At 37.8% G+C, this 23,584-nt stretch overlaps 1 non-coding gene across 1 annotated transcript; it reads right to left on the bottom strand.

Moving 5' to 3' along the window:
• Positions 1–7,244: 7,244 nt before the first annotated feature.
• On the bottom strand, positions 7,245–7,349 carry LOC119865521. The gene has a single exon (XR_005369123.1). It is a non-coding gene; the product is annotated as a U6 spliceosomal RNA (small nuclear RNA).
• Positions 7,350–23,584: the final 16,235 nt, after the last annotated feature.

Here is a 23,584-nt window from a genome sequence, read left to right as displayed (position 1 = left end):
AAGACAGACATGAAAGAAGACAGACATGGAAAGCTATATATTATACGATTCCTTTTATATAAAATGTCCAGAATAGATAAATCCATAGTGGTGTCCTGGGGCTGGACAAAGGAAGAAATGAAGAATGACTTCTTTTTTTTTTTAATAATAAATTTATTTTTTATTGATGTTCAGTTTGCTGAAGAATGACTTCTAATGACTTATGGAGTTTCTTTGGGAATGGTAATAGCTGCACAACTTTGTGAATATATCAAAAGGCATTGAATTGCATCCTTTAAAAGGGTGAATTTTCATCCATTTTGGATTTATTTTTGTGTATGGTGTAAGAAAGTGGTCATTTCATTCTTTTGCACGTTATTATCATTTCCCAACACCATTTATTGAAGACATTGTCATTTTTCCATTGGATATTCTTTCTTGTTTTGTTGAAGATTAGTTGACCATATAGTTGTGGGTCCATTTATGGGCTTTCTATTCTGTTCCATTGATCTTAGTGTCTATTTTGTTTTTTGTTTTTTGTTTTTTTTATAATAAATTTATTTTTTATTGGTGTTCAATTTACCAACATACAGAGTAACACCCAGTGCTCATCCTGTCAAGTGCCCCCGCTCAGTGCCCATCACCCATTCACCCCCACTCCCCGCCCTCCTCCCCTTCCACCACCCCTAGTTCGTTTCCCAGAGTTAGGAGTCTTTATGTTCTGTCTCCCTTTCTGATATTTCCCACACATTTCTTCTCCCTTCTCTTATATTCCCTTTCACTATTATTTATAGTGAAATGAGAATGACATGAAAACATACAATGAATGAGAACCCAAATGAATGATAACATACAATGTTTGTCCTTCTCCAATTGACTTACTTCACTCAGCATAATACCCTCCATCTTAGTGTCTATTTTGGTGCCAGTACCATACTGTCTTGATGTAACTTGAAGTCCAGAATTGTGATGCCTCCAGCTTTGTTTTTCTTCTTTAAGACTTCTTTGGCTATTCAGGGTCTTTTGTGGTTTCATAAAAATTTTAGGATTGTTTGTTCTAGCTTTGTGAAAAATGCTGGTGATATTTTAATAAGAGTTGCATTAAATGTGTAGATTGCTTTGGGTAGTTGGACATTTTAACAATATTTATTCTTCCATTCCATGAGTACGGTATGTTTTTCCATTTTTTGGTGTCACCTTCAATTTCTTTCATAAGTATTCTATAGTTTTCAGCATACAGATCTTTTACCTCTTTGGTTAGATTTATTCCTAGGTATCTTGTGGTTTTTTTTTAATTTTTTCTTTTTATTTATTTGTGATAGTCACAGAGAGAGAGAGAGAGAATGAGGCAGAGACACAGGCAGAGGGAGAAGCAGGCTCCATGCACCGGAAGCCCGATGTGGGACTCGATCCCGGGTCTCCAGGATCGCGCCCTGGGCCAAAGGCAGGCGCCAAACCGCTGCGCCACCCAGGGATCCCTATCTTGTGGTTTTTGATGCAATTATAAATGGATAGATTCCTTGATTTCTCTTTCTGCTGTTCATTATTGGTGTATAGAAATGCAACAGATTTCTGTACGTTGATTTTGTATCCTGTAACTTTACTAAATTCATGTATCAGTTCTAGCAATTTTTAATGGACTCCACTCTGGTAAGCAGTATGGCCATTCCTCAAAAAGTTAAAAATAGAGGGGATCCCTGGGTGGTGCAGTGGTTTAGCGCCTGCCTTTGGCCCAGGGCATGATCCTGGAGACCCGGGATTGAATCCCACATTGGGCTCCCGGTGCATGGAGCCTGCTTCTCCCTCTGCCTATGTCTCTGCCTCTCTCTCTCTCTCTCTCTGTGGCTATCATAAATAAATAAAAATTTAAAAAAATAGAACTACTCTACAACTCAGCAATTGCACTACTAGGTATTTACCCAAAGAATACAAAAATACTAATTCAAATGGATACATACACATAGATGTTTATAGCAGCATTATTAACAATAGCCAAATTATGAAGAGAGCCCAAATGTCCACTCTCTGATGAATGGATAAAGAAGTTGTGGTACATATGTACAATGGAATATTACTCAGCCATAAGAAAGAATGAAATCTTTTCATTTTCAATGACATGGATGGAGCTAGAGTGTATCATGCTAAGCAAAATAAGTTAATCAGAGAAAGAAAAATACCATATGATTTCACTTATATGTGGAATTTAAGAAATGAAACCTTTGAACATAGGGGGATAAAAGAGAGAGGCGAACCATAAAACATACTCTTAACTGCAGAGAACAAACTGGGTTGCTGGAGATAAGGTGGGAGGGAGATGGACTAAATGGGTGATAGGCGTTAAGGAAGGCACTTGTGATGAACATGGGGTGTTGTATGTAATGATGAATTACTAGATGCTACTCCTGAAACTAATATTACACTATATGTTAACTAATAGGAATTTAAGTAAAAACTTGAAACTAAAAATAAAATAAAATAAATAAAATAAATAAAATAAAATAAAATAAAATAAAATGGTGAATTTTCTGGCATATGAAGTATATCCCAATAAAAAATAAATAAAAATATTTTGGGGCTCTGCCCTAGCACTGTTGAATCAGAATTGAGGTGATAAGAAGGTTGCTAGGAATTTGTGTTTTAACAAGCTCTCCAGGAGATTCTTGTGCACACTAGGTTTGAGAACCTCTCTGTTAAAACATTAAATAATTTCATTTTTAAAAAATATTTTTTGTATTTATTTGATAGAGAGAGCACAAATGAGGGGAGTAGTAAAGGGAGAGGGAGAAGCAGACTCCCCAATAGGTGGGGAGCCCACCATGGGGTTTGCTTCCAGAACCCTGGGGTCATGACCTGAGCCAAAGGCAGACACTTAATCGACTGAGCCACCCAGGCACACCATAAAACATTAAATAATATTTAAAAGACTCCAGCAAACTAGTGCTTAGAATGTTCTGGTCCTTTCTGGCACCTTTCTCTCATTAAGGTTTCAGAGTATATCTTTATAGAACTTTATAACAATGAAGATTTTTTTCATAAGTTTATAATAATAATAACAATGCTTAGCATATGTGCCAAGAAGATTTTTAAAAATCATATAGTCAGATTACAGCACAGTTCTCAAAAACTCTTTCTGTTGACTCAATGCCATGTAAAGACTCTTATTTTCTCATGGTCAGCTCTTTCTCCTATTCCCCTCAGCAGTACTTTAAATTCCTGTTCTGGTCTCTTCAAGTACTCCCTCTGGTAGAAAGTTCCTCAACTCATATCCCCCTGTCTTCAAACTCTTCTGTATTTGTACCTAGTTTTGTGTTCTTCCAATTCATTCATTCTTCTGTTGTTGATTTTAGCCATTCTGACAAGTGTGAGGTGATATTTCATTGTAGTTTTGATTTGTATTTCCCTGATGATGAATGATGTTGAGCATCTAATTCACTTGTTCTTATACTCAATTTCTATTCATTGAAAATTTCCATTGAGCTAGGAGCTAAATATACAATGATGAACAAGGTGGCCAACTTATAATCTAGTGAAAGATAAAAGCCAAAACAGTCAAGGAAACAAGATAGAGATTGCAATATGCTATATATGCCATGAAGGAGGCAGAATAATTTCATAGCTTGGTAAAAAGTAACATGAGCTGGGAGTGTTTACATTAGAATGACGGTCATTGAAGAGATGACATTTTACGCTGACATCAGAAGCATACACATGACAGAGCCCTGCAAACTGCCTAGTGAAGAGAGCATCAAGTGAAAAGAACAGTAAGGGGAGAGGTAGAGGTAGGAAAGAGCTTGTGTGAGCTTTTTTCCCCTTTTTTTTGGCCCATCATAAATCTGTTTTAAATTTTTTTTGTTTTTAAATTTTATTTAAATTCAAGTTAGTTAACATATAGCATATTATTAGTTTCAGGGATAGAATTTAGTGATTCATCAGTTGCATATGACACCCAGTGCCCATTACACAAAGTGCCCTTCTTTTTTTTTTTTTTTTAAGATTTATTTATTTATTCATGAGAGACACAGACTGAAAGAGAGAGAGACAGAGACACAGGAAGAGGGAGAAGCAGGCTCCTCACAGGGAGCCTGATGCAGGACTCTATCTCAGGAGCCAATGATCACAACCTGAGCTGAAGCAAGGTGCCCAACCGCTGAGCCACCCAGGCGTCCCTCAGTGCCCTCCTTAATGTCCATCACCAATTACATCATCCCCACCCCCCCACCGAGCGCCCCTCCATCAGAGAGAGAGGTAAACCATAAGAGGCTCTTGACTATAGAGAACAAACTGAGAGTTGCTGAAGAGTGTGTGGTTAATAACTAAAAGAAAGCTGGTGATGGCTAGAACTTGGTTAGAAAGAGGAAGTGTAGTGTGAGTGAGGTCAGAAAGATAAACAGGTCTAATCCTACAAAAATTTCTAGGCCAAGGAACAGAATCCATTTCTTATTTTATTTGCAGGGAAATGCCTTTCAAAGACTTTAGGCAAGATCTGAGTTGTTTTATGTTTTGAAAAACACGTAAGTTCTGCATGAAACAGTAATGTAAACTTGTGGACACAGAAACACAAGTTAGAAGGCAATTCTAACCGTTTAGGTGAAGAGTGGTCAAACTATCAATCATGGGCCTGCCACATGTTTTTGTAACTGAAGTTGTATTGAAACACAGTCAACAGTAATTTGCAGGCAAATGGCCTATGACTGTTTTTATGCTACGATGACAGTATTGAATAATTTTGACAGGGACCATACATTCTACAAAGCAAAAATATTTACTATCTAGTCCTTTACAGAAGAAGCTTGCCAACCCTTTGTCTAGATGAGAGATATGACATGGATGAGGAGGATATCAAATGGAGATGTAGAGATGTAGGGAGATTATGAATACATTGTATAGATGCAACCTTCTCTCCATCAGCATGGACGCAGGCAAAGAAAATTTAACAATTGCTCCTGGTTGTTTGATGGAAACAATAGAGTGTATGGTGATACTATTTACTGAGAGGCAAAAAGCTGGAGAAGGAACATGTTTAGATGGTTGCGTGATTAAGAATTCTCTTTAAGATATAAAAAGTTTAAAATGCCTGTGACATATCCAAGTGGAATTACCAAGGAGGAGGAAGTTGTATATGAGTGTGAAAGTCAAATTCCTGTGCTGGAATTGTTGTGTGAGTGACACCGGCATGAAGAATTACTTGTGGAATCTTCTAGTGAGACAGCTAGAAAGAAGTCATGGTCTAGAAAAGTGGCTTGGGGACTCCAATATCTAGCGGTCTCCTATCTGAGAGTACTTGTCCTCATGTTCAAGTCATTTACTTTTTTCTGCATTTCTGATCTCTTCTTATCTCCAGGATTTGGCTTGTACTTTATATCAATTTTCTATCATTCCTGTAACAGGCCTGCAAAACAAATGGTATTATGCTATTATTATTGGTGTACATATAAGAACAACATAGTTCCAGAGAGCATAATAATCTTGTTAAATATCCTGTAAATAGTCGCTTCTGATTTCAAGTCTGATGGTCTTTCACTTTGCCACACTGCTTCCCAGAGAATGTCTTTATGCCATATTTGGTGGGGTGAGGCTAGACGGTGCTGTCAGCTATCACTTCTTGTTGCTCTTCACCCCCTCCTGGAGTAAAATCTGCTTCACATTGTATATAAAAACTTAAAAAAAACTGGTCCTTTTCAGAGATCTATTCAGAGAGACTTCATTCAGACTCTCATGTGATTCTAATATTTTTCTAAAGGCAATGATGTCACTAGTAACAAATAACGAATAACAATTTGAGCAAAAAAGACATGCATTAGAAAGACGCTGAGAGGTTCACACAATTTCCAGCAAGGTCAAACAACCAGACTCAAAAGATACACATCAAGAAAAATGTTTAAAACCAATAGCAGAACCAGGCTGGTGCAGACAAACCGAGCTTCCCCCGATGGTCATGGACACCACAGTTTGCATTACTTACACACGCTTGCAATGCTGGGCAGCGGATGCTTTCATGAGAACTGTTGCAGCTGAAACAAGGTGTATCCACTATCACGGCCACTGTTCATTGCTGGAAGTACCCCACCTCCTCCAGATGGGTCTCACCACAGATACTTTCTTCAGTTAATGCTGAAACCTACCAGGGCTCCTGATAACAACTCCTGAGACATCTATCTAAATCCATGAGAAATCTCACCAAGGAGACAAAGAAGGATTTTCTCTATTTTTCATCCTCTGCTGGCACCCACTAATAGCATCTTAATTATAAATACTAGTTCTGTAGCAAGTCAAAAAAATTCATCTTGTTTAGCATGGGGGATAGCTTTTTGGCCAGTCTTAGGACAAAAGTATTATACTCAACAGATATTCATGTGCTTTTTCTCAGAATTATTTTTCAATTGGTGAGGCATTTTTTTTTTAAGATTTTATTTATCTATTCATGAGAGACGCAAAGAGAGGCAGAGACACAGGCAGGGGGAGAAGCAGGCTCCATGCAGGGAGCCCAACGTGGGACTCGATCCCAGGTCTCCAGGATTATGCCCTGGGCTGAAGGCAGCGCTAAACTGCTGGGCCACCGGGGTTGCCATTGGTGAGGCATTTGGATTGTGGAATCCTATAATAACGCTCTGGCCAACTGTTAGCCTACAGCTCTATAACAGATGTCTTTAGGCCATTTACCACTAATCAAGCAATTATTCAATGCTTATTCGAACATTTTTATTGTCATTTAACATTTTGATGTCATTTGCTCTGTGAATAGCCAACATTCATTTAATGTAGAGAAAGTATGGTAACCCTAGCCATGAATTCCCCTTTGATATATTCTACTATCCACAGGTCATTTACCTTTTATCAATTAAAAGTTACTTGGACTCAAAAAAAAAAAAAAGTTACTTGGACTCAATTTGGGGGGGTGGGTCTTCTAAAAAAGATTATCAAGAGAAAAAGAAATTGTCAATAATTTTCTTTCAACCTCTAGCTTCTAGCAGGTGAGGTGACTAATTCTTACTAGACTACTCTTATGAGTACCAGGACCTTAGAAAGGATAAAAATAGTCCAATCAATGTCACTATTACTATAGTTCATGTTGGATTCCCATGTGACACAGCATTCATACGATCCATTCCTATATTGTTATGATATCACAATTTTAAAGTTGAAGTATGATTAACGTACAGTTAGTTATACTAATTATATTAATTTCAGGTATACAATATAACGATTTAACAATTCTATACATTTCTTAGTGTTTATCTGGGTAGGTGTACTCTTAATCTCCTTTAAAAAATATGGAACACTTCATGAATTTCAGGTCATCTTGCACAAGGGCCATGCTAATCTTCTCTGCATTGTTCCAAGTTTAGTATATGTGCTGCTGAAGTGAGAACTATAATTTCACAATTTAATCAAAGAATTTCAATCTCTCCATAATGTACCTTAGATTGGAAAAGCACCAGATCAAACAACAAAGACCCATTTTTGTTAATTAATTTATTAATGCATTTATTTCACAGACATTATTGATTACCAAATGTATGAGGAGCAAGGCTATTGTCTTGTATCATTAAGTGATAGGAAGGGCAGATAGTAATCAGAAAAAGGTCTTAGAAATTTTTCCTTCTTCTACCCTCAGTTTATTCTCTAATCGATAGAAATTTATCAGAGAATAGACTTAAGTACTTCAGAGTCTAGGTTGCCATTATGAGACTAAATCTCTATACTATTTCTATCCCTATGGCCCTTCTCTTCTCCTAGGAGGCCATTTTCTTAGTTCCAAGCAGTGTTCCTCTGGTGGGTAATTAAGTTGCCTCGTGGTGGTAGCAGAGATACCTTGGTCTTTCAAGGACTGAAGACATGTAAACTCTACTTAGGGAAGGAACCCTGGCTAGCCACAAACCCCAAAGTTTTTAATGTGGAAGGCATGATTTCAACATGCTATCATGACCACATTGGTGCCTATAGCCAAAGTATGAGCTAAGATCCCAGGAATGTCTTTGTAATCTTCTCCTTTTGTCCCCATTTTAAGCCTTGAATAGCACTTCCCTATCTTGCTTCTCCCAAATTCTAGTTACTGCCACCAAAAATCAGGGTGATGAGTGGTCTCAGCATTCTCAGTTCACCTATGTCTACACAGAATACTTATTTGCTTCAGCTAGCATCTTTTCTCATGTTTTCTAGGTGAACTTAATCTTTCAGAACTGCTCCATTAGTTCTCTCTCCACTGTCTTCAGAAATAGCTTTTTCAGCATCAGCACATAAGAGATTTCTGTTTTCTCTTGTCCTTTGGTGGATTTAACATACATATCGCTTCTTTTCCATTCATTTCCTTTCCCTTCCCTTTCTTTTTCTCTCTTTTCCATATTCAAAATATCCACTCACTAGCCTCTAATAGTAAGGTCATAGTTCAGAGATATTCATAATCTTTGGTCACTGAACAACCACCAGAGGAGAACCTTGCCAACAGATCTTCATCTCTCTCTTCCTCTTTTAGCTGATTATTTCAGCTATATTTCCCTGGGATTATTTAGCTACCTACCAGAAAGATGTAGTCCTGTGACTACAACCATGGTTTTAGATATATCAGAGAGTCTGTATTAGGGACTTGTATTAGTCTTCTATCTGTATGGGTGGACACCCTTAGGGGGAGCCTTTCTAAAACCTATTTAACATCTATCTTCAGAGCAAATACCTTTCCCCAGAGGGCCACAGCAGATGTGATTTAAACATCAAATTTTACACTAAAACAATTGTTTCATGTTCAACAAAGAGACTATTTTGCTTCAGTGTTTGACTTAAAGATTTATTTGTCACTGGTCAACTCATCAAATATTGGGGCTTACGGAAAACCCCAGATACTTAATGACAGATGTAAGAATGAGCTGTCTGTTGATTTAGCAGTGTGAGATGTTGGAGTGCCAAATAGGAGATGCCCAATAAAAACAATATTAATGCCCAACCGTGCATTTCCGTTTCTGATCTCAGTCATCTCTGAGAGAGGTTTTGCCAGCCTGATTGCCTTAATCATATCGATACTTGTGATACAAATCTTAGCATTTAATATTTTGTAAATACTAAAATTGTGAATTGGCTGCAAATTGATTCAAGCATACGAAATTTCAAATGGTATGATTGGATATAAGCTAATATTTGGATTTACCAGTACATTAAAGGTGTGAATATTGAGGGGTGCCTGGATGGGCTCAGTCAGTTAAAGTTCTGCCTTCAGCTCAGGTCATGATCCCAGGGTCCTGGGATCGAGCTCAGCATGGGGCTCCCTGCTCAGTGGGGAGCCTGCTTCTCCCTCTCCCTCTGCCTGCTGCTCTACCTACTTGTGTGTTTTCTCTCTCTGTCTCTCTCTCTCTGTCTCTCTCTGTGAAATAAATAAATAATTCATCTCTCATTTCTCCAAATGTAGGGATTAAGAAGAAATCTCACACTTGTACTGTTCTTCATCATTTGATGGCCGTGCTCATTAAAGCCGGAGTTAGTGGCCTCTGGCAATGGTTGCTGACGTCGAGTTAATTAGTCTTAACTATCTTTATACTCCTAGGACACACGATACTGGTTGATGGCTGAAAAAAATAACAGGATATGGTGCAACATGACTCACTAAATCCTCTGCTGAATCAAGCGGAGGATTATAGTGTTGTTTTTTTTTTTTCTCAACTATCTTCCTCCTTTCATCTGGCAGTTGATCTAATTTGCCTTACCTCTATTTATGAACTTAGAGGTCTAACTAGGTCAACACTAGAAAGACTGTGACTATTGCCGTGTCATTTACCTCTTACTCTAAACAAGTATTTTAACAGGTGAGAAAGGCCTTATTTATCTAAATATTTGCTGCAGAGTAAGCCCAATGTCTTGGCTTTCCTGATCCTTTTCTTTTCTCTTTCTTTCATTATTTCACCAGTAGCCAGCCCCACTCTGTCATGTAATAATTAACAACAGCTAATATTTGATGACAACTACTTTGTGCCAAGTACATTTTATGAATTACCTTTGTTTAATCCTGTCAACAACAAACCCTTTTAGCCCATTTTTAGATAAGCATATAGAAGTTTAGAGAGGTTGAGTGGCTTGGTTAAAGTCACATGGGAATGTGGTGGAACTGGAGTTCCGAATCAGGCCTTGTGACAGCAGAGCATATTCAGCAAATTGATACCTCTACCTCCACCTTGCATATGCACAACTTTACCTGCTGAGGTGGGGGGGGGGGGGGAGATTTGATTTTTTTCAACAACAGGGCAGATGTGTCAAAGATACCATCTTACACTTTCCAGGCTCTTACCACCCATCCCCAACCATTTCTTCCTATCAGTCTCACCAACTTTTGTCTATGACATGTATTCATGCATCAACTATTTATTGAGTTTCTATTAAGTACCAGGCAATGCTCCCAGAAGTGAAGATATAGAAATAAACCAATTAATGTTTCTCTCTCAAGGAACAAGCATTCTATTGGGGGTGACAAATGATGAATAAAGAGAAAAAGACGTGTGCATGTATATATGGATATATAGAGTGTTCTAAGAAAGACTCTAATGCAATGATATTTGAGCAAAAGCCTGAAATAAGTGGACAAACTTTAAAGGCCTGTGGATAAAAAGTATTCCAGGCAGAGAGAACAGTTGGTGCCAGGATCCCTAGGTAGGAGTTTACTTTGTATATTTAAAAACAAGTTTATCTGAGCATTATTAATAAGTAGTTAGAGGCGGTAAGATTGGAGGATTTGTGATTTGAAGGGTATGATGAGAATTTTGGATTTCCCCTGGGTAAATGAAAAAGCCATTTGGTAGATTTTGAACAGAAGAGTAAAATAATCTCTCTCACTTTTTAAAAGTATACCATGCACTTTGTGAAAAATAGAACACAGGGAATTTTAAAAAGATGAAAAGAGATCAGTGCAAAAGCTTTTACAACAATTCAGGTGTAGCACTGGGTGTTATGCTATATGTTGGCAAATTGAACTCATATATATATATATATATATATATATATATATATATATATATACAGAGAGAGAGAGCATAATATACTTGAAATACATTTATACAAATGAGTTGTATATCCTATATTATTAGATTCTTTAGAGCTATTCAAGTCACGAGTATCCTTATAAGTAAAATGAAAATAAAATATTGATTGGCAACATGCTTAAATCAAAGACTTGACAACCAATGCTAAATCATTATGCAAGATATAATGTTTTTATATAAAGGTTGGGAACTGGAAATATTTGCTGGTAATCTCTAACAGTCAAAATAAATGCCTTTTGAGTTATAAAATACATTATTTGAACACCACCTCTATAAGGTTTTCACCGATGAGGATGTGTCTTACCAACCTGATATGTTTGAAATGGTATCTGAATACAGTTTTAATTTGCATTGTCTTATTATGAGCTAGGTCTAGCAATTTGCCATACATTAAAGTACTATTTACATTTATTTTTTTTTAATTTTTATTTATTTATTTATTTATTTTTATGATAGTCACAGAGAGAGAGAGAGAGGCAGAGACACAGGCAGAGGGAGAAGCAGGCTCCATGCACTGGGAGCCCGACGTGGGATTCGATCCCGGGTCTCCAGGATCGCTCCCTGGGCCAAAGGCAGGCGCTAAACCGCTGCACCACCCAGGGATCCCCACTATTTACATTTAAAAAAAAAAAGAAACAATTCAGGTGCAAGATGATGATGCCTTAATTTATAACAGAATCCTTAGAGCTGGTTAGAAGTTGTTGAGTTGGGGGTGTCTTTGAATGATAGAGCTAATAGGACTTGATGATAAATAGATTCAAGTCATGATACGCATGATGTATTAAGAATGGCTCTGCGATTAGCCCGAGCAGAGTGGAAGCATGAAGTTTCCATCATTGAGATAGGGAAACTCAAGAATGGTTTGAGATTTAAAGTTTTACTTGGGTCATGTTAGTGTTAGAAGTTCCTATTAGTTCATTCAATAAAAATTTAAAGTATTACACAGCTGGATATAAGTAGGAGTGTGTAGTTCAACCAGAGGTTTGGCTTGGATTGTGTAAAGTTGGGAATGATTATCATATGGATGGTATCTACAATCAGAGAATTGGATTAAGTCACTTATGGAAGTGAATGTAGAATAAAGAAGAGAAGCCTCCTCTTAATAGCTCCTTATCTTACTTGAACATCAGAATCCCCATGGGACTTTAAAATATATACACATATCAAAGTGCCACTACAGGCTCATTGAATCAAAATCTTTGACAGCAGAACCCAAGAATCTATATTGTCAGTTTCCCCAGATAATTGATTATGTAGAAATTGACATGTGTTTGGGAATCAGTATTATAAGCCATTCTGCTTGTGTTATAACAGAAATTAATTTTTAATGCCCTGGAGACACTTCTATCCATGCCCACTTCATCTACTTAAATCCAAGCTATGGTTTTCCCTTACCCTAAGTGTTCCACTCACATCCATTCTTACCCCTATGTTTGCACAATTAGCTCAATAATCTTTTTGAAGATTAAATCTTCAATGCCATCTCATAGTTCTCAAAGGCAACAATCCTTAACATGGCCTGCAAAATCCTGCCTGGTGTTGGCCATCTGTCTATCTACCTCATCAGGCACCAGATACCTCCTTGCTCTCTGCACTGCAGTCCGACACTGGCCTTCCTTCAGTCCCAAGTACACATCTATTTCATTTTGTCCCCAGGTTTAGCACATGCTCTATCTTCTGATGATTTTATCTTCCCTTTTTTCACCTAATTAACTCTTACTCATCCTTTGACCTTGGCTCAATCATCATTTCTTTAAGGAAGGTTTCTCTGATTTTTCTGACTAAGCCAAATTCTCCACCCCCTTGGTAGTAGATTATGAAATAAATTTAGGAAGTTATGACTAGCATTTTTTAAAAAGGGGAATAGAATATAATAGGATAGAATAGAATAGAATAGGAAAATGTTGGAGTGGGTTGCACATAATAGAGATAAGTATTATTTTATAAACTTTTGTTTCTATGTGTACTAATAAGTTGATGTACACTCTTAATACTTTTACAGTTGCAATTTTTTTTGTGTGCACTTTCTAGCTTATTGTTTGACTTTCTCATTAGGTTGAAAGTCCAAAGTGGGCAAAGGACAGCGTCTGCCTCCTTTCCATTTTTTAAAAATATTTTATTTATTTATTTATGAGAGACATGGCGGGGGGGGGGGGGCAGAGACACAGGCAGAGGGAGAAGCAGGCTCCATGCAGGGAGCCCGACGTGGGACTCGATCCCGGGTCTCCAGGACCATGCCCTGGGCTGAAGGCAGTGCTAAACTGCTGAGCCACCTGGGGTGTCCCCTCCTTTCCATTTTATCCATAGTCCCTGATCAAATGACTAGCCTTATCTAAGCACTCAAAATATATTTATGGGAAGGAGGGAAGAAAGAAGACAGATACGGAAATTTATACCTAGGGCAGGGTAAGCCTGTACCATCACACTTTATAGTGTGGCCATACTAGCTCTGCCAAGGCAAATTCTGTGGGTTTGTTGACCTCATATTTGAAAACAAGGCTCCTCATAATGTTTATTTATTTTAATAATGTTTAAACAAGGAGTGAAATGCCTTCATTTACAAATGTTAAGTGAAATGATAAGCTCAGGAAATCTGATATTGCTGTTGGTTGCATTATTTCTTCAGAGGAGATTTAGAAATCCAAGCCTTCCTGAGAACCACATTAGGGAATCTGTTTCTTTTTCCTTCTGAAAATTTACGGACAATTCAGAGATAGCACAACTGATGATTTAGTGTCTCATCCCTGCTTGAGAGCACTTCTTATTCGCTTAAGAAATGATTGTTTCCTTCTTGAACTTCTGATTCACTCGTCCCTATGACACAGTACCTCCTCATGTAGTGGGCTTTTCTTAAATTATATCACCACATCACTTGGAATATAAACTCTACTTTTCATACTAACTAGTTTTACCAAAAATTTCATATGTGTAACTTGTCATTCAAATATATTTTAATTTTTTCATGAGTATAAGGTTCTAAATTGTGTTATACTTTTTACATTGATGGAATCCTGATGTCTTCAAGGAAGTCTCCTCCCCAGTGTTAGTCTAGGACCTCCAGTTCAATCCCTACCCTTTACATCTTTTCTTTGAAGTTGCATAGTCTTTGACTTTTTTTTATTTATTTTTTATTTATTTTTTATTTTTTTTAGTATTTGACTTTTTGAATAAAATGTAGCTGCCTTAAACTCTGGATCAAAAGATTTCTGGGAAGAAGAAGAGTATTTAGCTTCAGAGAGGAGAAAGTAAAGACAAAGTCCTAAAAAGTAGTAAGAGGAAAGAGAATCAGTATTATAAGCCATTCTGTTTGTGTTATAACAGAATGTGGCTCCACATACGGTGAGAAAGTGCCAAATTAGTTGTTTTACTCATTATTGAGAAAACTAAAGGGATGATAAACACTGGTTCAAAGGAAAAGAAGAGAGAGATGTGTAACCAGTAAGAAAAGAGAATGTTGGGACTAAATTGCAAAACTAGATAAAAACTGATTAGTGGGGGAGGGGCAAGATGGAGGAAGAGTAGGGTCCCCAAGTCACCTGTCCCCACCAAATTACCTAGATAACCTTCAAATCACCCTGAAAACCTACGAATTTGGCCTGAGATTTAAAGAGAGAACAGCTGGAATGCTACAGTGAGAAGAGTTCGTGCTTCTATCAAGGTAGGAAGATGGGGGGGGGGGGGGGGAAGAAATAAAGAAACAAAAGGCCTCCAAGGGGGAGGGGCCCAGAGATTTACAGTATATAGAATCAGAGGATACCCCCCTTGCTTTTTGTTTTCTGTTTGCTCTCCCCCTTTTTTTCTCTTTTTTTTTTTTTTCTTTTTTCTCTTCTCTCTTTTTCTCCTATTTCCAGTACAACTTGTTTTTGGCCACTCTGCACTGAGCAAAATGACTAGAAGGAAAAACTCACCTCAAAAGAAAGAATCAGAAACAGTCCTCTCTCCCACAGAGTTACAAAATTTGGATTATAATTCACTGTCAGAAAGCCAATTCAGAAACACAATTATAAAGCTCTAGAAAAAAGCATAAAGGATTCAAGAGACTTAATGACTGCAGAATTTAGATCTAATCAGGCAGAAATTAAAAATCAATTAAATGAGATGCAATCCAAACCAGAAGTCCTAACGACGAGGGTTAACGAGGTGGAAGAATGAGTGACTGACATAGAAGACAAGCTGATGGCAAGGACAGAAACTGAGGTTTTGGAATTAAGGTGATGCTGGCCTCATAGAATGAGTTTGGAAGTACTCCATCTCTTTCTATCTTTCCGAACAGCTTTAGTAGAATAGGTATGGTTTCTTCCTTAAACGTTTGATAGAATTCCCCTGGGAAGCCATCTGGCCCTGGACTGTTGTGTCTTGGGAGGTTTTTGATGACCTGCTTCAATTTCCTCCCTGGTAATTGGCCTGCTCAGGTTTTCTATTTCTTCCTGTTCCAGTTTTGGTAGTTTGTGGTTTTCCAGAAATGCGTCCATTTCTTCCAGATTGCCTAATTTATTGGCATAAAGCTGTTCATAAAAAGTTTTTAAGATCATTTGTATTTCCTTGGTGTTGGTAGTGATCTCTCCTTTCTCATTCACGATTTTATTAATTTGAGTCTTTTCTCTCTTCTTTTTAATAAGGCTGGCTAATGGTTTATCTATCTTATTAATTCTTTCAAAGAACCAACTCCTGGTTTTCTTGATCTGTTCCACAGTACTTCTGGGCTCTATTTCATTGAGTTCTGCTCGAATCTTTATTAACTCTCTTCTTCTGCTGGGTGTAGCATCTATTTGCTGTTTTTTCTCCAGCTCCTTTAGGTGCAAGGTTAGCTTGTGTATTTGAGTTCTTTCCAGTTTTTGGATGGATGCTTGTATTGGGATGTATTTCCCCCTCAGGACTGCTTTTGCTGTATCCCAAAGATTTTGAACGGTTGTATCTTCATTCTCATTAGTTTCCATGAATCTTTTTAATTCTTCTCTAATTTTCTGGTTGACCCTTTCATCTTTTAGCAGGATGATCCTTAACCTCCACGTGTTTGAAATCCTTCCAAACTTCTTCTTGTGATTCAGGTCCAATTTCAAAGCATTATGCTCTGAAAATATGCAGGGGATGATCCCAATCTTTTGGTATTGGTTAAGACCTGATTTGTGACCCAGTATGTGGTCTATTCTGGAGAAAGTTCCATGTGCACTTGAGAAGAATGTGTATTCAGTTGAGTTTGGATGTAAAGTTCTGTAGATATCTGTGAAATCCATCTGGTCCAGTGTATCATTTAAAGCTCTTGTTTCTTTGGAGATGTTGTGCTTAGAAGATCTGATGATTGTAGAAAGCTCTACAGTCAAATCACCAAGTATAAGTGTATTATTATCTAAGTATGTCTTTACTTTGGATATTAATTGATTGATATACTTGGCAGCTCCCACATTCAGGGCGTAAATATTCCAAAACCAGACAAAGTGCCCACCAAAAAGGAGAATTATAGACCAATATCTCTGATAAACATGGATGCAAAAATTCTCAACAAGATACTAGCCAATAGGATCCAACAGTACATTAAGAAGATTATTCACCATGACCAAGTGGGATTTACCCCCGGGATGCAAGGCTGGTTCAACACTCGTAAAGCAATCAACATGATTGATCATATCAGCAAGAGAAAAAAACAAAAACCATATGATCCTCTCAATAGATGCAGAGAAAGCATTTGACAAAATACAGCATCCATTCCTGATCAAAACTCTTCAGAGTGTAGGGATAGAGGGAACATTCCTCAGCATCTTAAAAGCCATCTACAAAAAGCCCACAGCAAATATCATTCTCAATGGGAAGCGCTGGGAGCCTTTCCCCTAAGATCAGGAACAAGACAGGGATGGCCACTCTCACCACTGCTATTCAACATAGTACTGGAAGTCCTAGCCTCAGCAATCAGACAACAAAAAGAAATAAAAGGCATTTGAATTGGCAAAGAAGAAGTCAAACTCTCCCTCTTTGCCGATGACATGATACTCTACATAGAAAACCCAAAAGCCTCCACCCCACGATTGCTAGAACTCATACAGCAATTCGGCAGCGTGGCAGGATACAGAATCAATGCCCAGAAGTCAGTGGCATTTCTATACACTAACAATGAGACTGAAGAAAGAGAAATTAAGGAGTCAATCCCATTTACAATTGCACCGAAAAGCATAAGATACCGAGGAATAAACCTAACCAAAGAGGTAAAGGATCTATACCCTAAAAACTACAGAACACTTCTGAAAGAAATTGAGGAAGACACAAAGAGATGGAAAAATATTCCATGCTCATGGATTGGAAGAATTAATATTGTGAAAATGTCCATGTTACCCAGGGCAATTTACACATTTAAGGCAATCCCTTTCAAAATACCATAGACTTTCTTCAGAGAGTTGGAACAAATCATCTTAAGATTTGTGTGGAATCAGAAAAGACCCCGAATAGCCAGGGGAATATTGAAAAAGAAAGCCAGAGCTGGGGGCATCACAATGCCAGATTTCAGGTTGTACTACAAAGCTATGGTCATCAAGACAGTGTGGTCCTGGCACAAAAACAGACACATAGATCAATGGAACAGAATAGAGAACCCAGAAGTGGACCCTCAACTTTATGGTCAACTAATATTCGACAATGCAGGAAAGACTATCCACTGGAAGAAAGACAGTCTCTTCAATAAATGGTGCTGGGGAAATTGGACATCCACATGCAGAAGAATGAAACTAGACCACTCTCTTGCACCATACACAAAGATAAACTCAAAATGGATGAAAGATCTAAATGTGAGACAAGAGTCCATCAAAATCCTAGAGGAGAACACAGGCAACACCCTTTTTGAACTTGGCCACAGTAACTTCTTGCAAGATACATCCATGAAGGCAAAAGAAACAAAAGCAAAAATGAACTATTGGGACTTCATCCAGATAAGAAGCTTTTGCACAGCAAAGGATACAGTCAACAAAACTCAAAGACAACCTACAGAATGGGAGAAGATATTGGCAAATGACTTATCAGATGAAGGGCTAGTATCCAAGATCTATAAAGAACTTATTAAACTCAACAGCAAAGAAACAAACGATCCAATCACGAAATGGGCAAAAGACATGAAGAGAAATCTCACAGAGGAAGACATAGACATGGTCAACAAGCAGATGAGAAAATGCTCTGCATCACTTGCCATCAAGGAAATATAAATCAAAACCACAATGAGATCCCACCTCACACCAGTGAGAATGGGGAAAATTAACAAGGCAGGAAACCACAAATGTTGGAGAGGATGTGGAGAAAGGGGAACCCTTTGCACTGTTGGTGGGAATGTGACCTGGGGCAGCCACTCTGGAAAACTGTGTGGAGGTTCCTCAAAGAGTTAAAAATAGACCTGCCCTACGACCCAGCAATTGCACTGGTGGGGATTTACCCCAAAGATTCAGATGCAGTGAAACGCCGGGACACCTGCACCCCGATGTTTCTAGCAGCAATGTCCACAATAGCCAGACTGTGGAGGTTGCCTCGGTGTCCATTGAAAGATGAATGGATAAAGATGTATACAATGGAATATTCCTCAGCCTGTAGAAACAACAGATACCTACCATTTGCTTCGATGTGGATGGAACTGGAGGGTATTATGCTGAGTGAAATAAGTCAATCAGAGAAGGACAAACATTATATGGTCTCATTCATTTGGGGAATATAAAAAAATAGTGAAAGGGAATAAAGGGGGAAGGAGAGAACATGAGTGGGAATTATCAGAGAGGGAGACAGAACATGAGAGACTCTTAAGTCTGGGAAATGAACAAGGGATGGTGGAAAGGGAGGTGGGCAGGGGGAGGGGGTGACTGGGTGACCGGCAATGAGAGGGGCACTTGATGGGATGAGCCCTGGGTGTTATGCTCTATGTTGGCAAATTGAACTCCAATAAAAAAAAAAAAATGATTAGCGTCCCACAGGGTAATAAATTGTAACACTCGATGTTATTTTTTTATTGGGCAAAAATAATTTGTATCACTCATGGACAAAAACAATTTGTATTTATGAATCTTCTACAACTTAACATCTAACTTTGTAGAGGGTGGACGCAATTATAGTAGATAGAAAATCAAACAAAATTACACCCACTGTTACATACTTTGCAATCACCATCATTATGTTTACACCTGAAACTCATATAATGTTCTATGTCAATTATATCTTAATAGAAAATACAGCAATAACAACAATAAACAACATCACGTAGAGAGAGAGATTTAACTTACATGAGCTTGTCAGACAATATTCTAGAATGGCTCTAAAACGTTATGCCGTGATCTCTCCAAATTTCACATTTTTTTCTTAACACTATGAATTAACAAAGACATCTAAGCACCTAAGTTGCAATAGAGACTATAAGAAGGGCTATTTTCAACTCCTAGGAATAGAGGAATTTGTGTGTCACAGGACAGGGAGAATTGGAGAGAGAGAGAGTCCGTTCTGTTTCTACGTATTGGCCTAACCAAACTGAACACACCGCTCAGCAGTGGACCAGCTGATGAGGACCGGAGCCCTTGAGGAGGCTGACAAACTGTGTGCTTTGCCCCTTGAGGGATCTGTTACTGGGGGACCACTAGAGGCCTTAAATCCATAAGCACACACTGTAAGGAGCAGCAGCTACCTCACAAATCAATTTATGCTGATGAGGGACATCCCTGAATTTGTCATTAACCTTTCCAGCAATTTCCAAAATGAAGATGAGATGCCTCAATAACAGGTGAATGGAAATAAATATTCATAGCCAGGCTGAGGGGTGGAAGCCCCAGTAATCTGTAAATTGCATAACGTTTGCATTTGTAGATCAATACCTGCTCTTTATGCATGATTTTCTAGTTTAGAAGCTTTGCAGCCTGTTTCTTTCTGGCTGCAAAACAAGTCTCGTTCTCATTCTATTTGTGCCAGTATCTATATCGTCTCTTGGTGCTCTGCCCTTTCATTCTCACTAAAGCCTTACCTAACTGTGTTGTGAGGCTGGGAATTTCCTCAGGGACTTTTAAGAATAGCAGAGACATGACCTTCTGTGTCACTGTTGGTCACTATGGCAACCATCACCATATTGTAATTACCAAAATCACCTCCACAGTCTCCATTCTCAAAAACTCACAAGATGTGTTTGGGCTATAGCCATACCTAAGGTTACATTAAATATATTTGAGGCTGGGAATGCAAATAAAGATCTTTACTGCCTCTTTGCAGATAAAATACACATGCATCAAGTTGATAGTCCCTGCCAGAGAAATTCCGAGAAATTGTAAACAATACACATTTCTTCAAAAAATTGAAATTGAAAAAAAGTACACATTTCTGTTAACTTCGTTTTAAAAAATAATTCTGTGATTTTTTTTTTTTTTGACACAACAGAAAGCTATAAAGTGGAAAACAGAGGAACACACAAAAGTGAAAGTTTCTATAGCAGGCCAGGCACCCTGGGGAACAAAGACTTTTTCTTCCTGTCTGGTGCACTCTTCATGGTTTTCCTCAATTTTTCATAGTTATTTTTTCCATCTTAATTATGCAGCAAAACTGTTTTAACCATATATATATATGTGTGTGTGTATTTCCAGAGAAGATCTCTTTCTTCTATGTTCCTATAAAAACAAAATTTTCTACCTTAATAGTAATAGAATATGGAAAAGGTGATATAGCCAAAAGCACCAGGAAAGAACTTTTAAGAATATCAGCGGTGTGCCCCTATTGAATAATAGATTTGCCATGGCTTCTCTATGAATAATATTTTCCAGAACTCTATTCTGGGAATTACCGTAAAGGAAGGAATCATCCCTTCAGAATTACCTCTTTCCTGTAAGTTCGCTGCGTATAAAATATAATGCAAAGCCACACCTGTGTATTCTATCTGCCCAACTTCTTGCTCTACCCAGGGCAGGCGATGACTGGGTGAAGTACGTTTGCTTTTCGAAATGCTATTGTGTTGCTTCAGACACTAGATAGGTTGGGACGTAATTGGTCCTATGTTCCTGGCCTCAAACACCGGCCACCACAGTGAAGCCCAAAGGAGTAACCACAGAAGTTAACAGGCAAGACTGGTTCATGATCAAGCTGTGAGGGACGGGACTTTTCTTCTACCTAAGAATCATTTCCAAATCTCTCCCTTTCTCTCTAGCACTTCCTCGTTATCAAAGTGGTTTTTTTTTTTTTTTTCTCAGATAAAAGATCTGATCTCAGTTGTGCACATCTTACTGTAAATTTTTTTTGTCTGGCTGAGAGATAAAGCCATTGTTTTTGGCATTTCACTCCAAGTGCCTAATGAAGAGTAAAAGTCAGTTATCTCCACAAAAGAATTTCAGGCATAAGAGTATAGATGGGGAATTTGAGGGAGAAAAGAGGTACTTTCCAGTCAGAAGCTGAAATTGGAACCATCCTGCCGATGGAAAATGAGCAGTGCCTGTGCTCTGAGAGAACCCAGCTTACTTTGAGTTAGATCCTTTGAAACTTCTACTATCTTGCCTTAATCACTTTTCTGTATTATTCTTAGATATACCAGTATCATTATACTTAGTTAAATTAATTACATCATTATTTTTGTGATTAATTTGTGTTTCTATCTTCCAAATGACACATTTATTTGCCATTTCCAGAGAAAAGTAGAAAACCTCTTAAGTAGTAAGTCCTTATTTTTCTTGATTACAACAAGTGGGCTTCTTTGTTCTCCTTTCTCAGCTCTGAAGTAGGTCACCCAACCATTATTCTTTACCACCACTGCCACTTCAAAGTAATTATTTTTTATTCTACTGCCTGGAAAATTCTGTCTTTCTAAGATGCTACATTTTCAAATTCCTTTAGCCCTTTTGTTATCCCATGAGTGCCAGTATCACTAGTTGGCTACATCATGTATGTGGTGCTTGTTTATTCTCCCTTAGAGACTTGTTTTTATTTTATCTCTTATTCTTTTAATGTCTTTAAGCTTCTTGTGAAAAAAAAAATATTCTTCTCTGTATCCTAAGTAATTTGCATGGTGAATTTTTAAATTGTAGTTGTCCAGTTTCTTATTGCCATATTTGAATTGAAGAGTAATGAGAGGCTGCCTGTCTTACAAAAGACTTGTATCCAAAATATATGACGAACTCTTAAAACTTACCAATAAGAAAACAAGGAATAAAAAAACATGGGCAAAAAATCTGAAGAAACATTCTACTGTAAAAGATACACAGATGGCATTTAATCACATGAAAAGATGTTCAATATAATTTGTTATTAAGGAATCACAAACTGAAACAAGGAGATGCCACCATTAACCTATCAGAATGGCTAAAGCCCAAAACACTGACAACACCAAAAATTTGGCAAGTGTTTGATGTGAAACAACAGGAACTCTGATTCAGTGCTGGGAGTAACGCAAAATGGTACTTTTGGTTATGGTTTGTTAGTTTCTTACGAAAGTAGACATAATCTTACCATATATCTCATCCAGCAGTCATGCCCGGAGGTATTTACCCAACTGATTTGAAAACTTATGTGTACAAAAAACTTGTACAAGAATGTTTGTTTTTTTTAAAGATTTTATTTATTTATTCATGAGAGACACAGAAAGAGAGAGAGACACACACACAAGCAGAAGGAGAAGCAGGCCCCACGCAAGAAGCCCGATGTGGGACTCAATCCCAGGATCATGCCCTGTGTTCATGCTCAACTGCTGAACCACCCAGGCACCCCTTCAAGAATGTTTATAGTAGCTTTATTTATAATTGCCAAAAGCAACCAAGATGGCTTTTATATGTAAATATACAAACAAATTGGTTTCCATTGTTTTCACACAATGGAATACCAGTGAAAAAAGGAATGAACTATCAAGCCATACAGAGACATAGATAAAGAATTTTACGTGCCTTTTGCTGAGTGAAAGAAGCCTGCCTGAAAAGACTATATCCTGTGGTATTCTATTTGTTTGGGATTGTAGGAAAAACCATGGAGACAGTAGAAAGATCAGTGTTGCCAGGGGTTTTTTGGTGGAAGAGGGGAAGTAAAATCAATAGATGAAATACAGAGGATGCTTTAGGGTGGTGAAGCTGTTCTATATGATATTGTAATAGTGTAGAAATTACGCTATTCATTTTTCAAAACTCAGAATTTTATAGCAGAAAGAGTCAACCTTAAGATATATAATTAAAGAAATTAGAAAATTGAGAGATTCCCAAGATGGAATACAGAATATGACAAACAATCTGACTTATGACAAACAACCCCATTGGCAGAGTTAAGGGGGAAGAAAGGTGCTGACCTAAGTACCTCTGGAAATGAGTGGATTCTGTTAGGAATTTTATTTTTATTTTATTTTATTTTATTTTATTTTATTTATTTTATTTTATTTTATTTTATTTTATTTTATTTTATTTTATTTTTTGTTAAATTAAAAAAATATTTTATTTATTTATTCATCAGAGACACACTGAGAGAGGCAGAGACACAGGCAGAGGGAGAAGCAGGCTTCTCGCAGGGACCCCAATGTGGGACTCGATCCTGGAACTCTGGGATCACACCCCGAGCCAAAGGCAGACACTAAACCCCTGTGCCATCCAGAAGTCCCTCTGTTAGGAATTTTAAAGGCAAAAAGG

Source organism: Canis lupus, chromosome 13, assembly GCF_011100685.1.
Source record: "Canis lupus familiaris isolate Mischka breed German Shepherd chromosome 13, alternate assembly UU_Cfam_GSD_1.0, whole genome shotgun sequence".
Taxonomy (NCBI): Eukaryota; Metazoa; Chordata; class Mammalia; order Carnivora; family Canidae; genus Canis; species Canis lupus.
The sequence above is the reverse complement of the archived record's forward strand: the minus strand, read 5'-3'. Positions and strand labels throughout refer to the sequence as shown.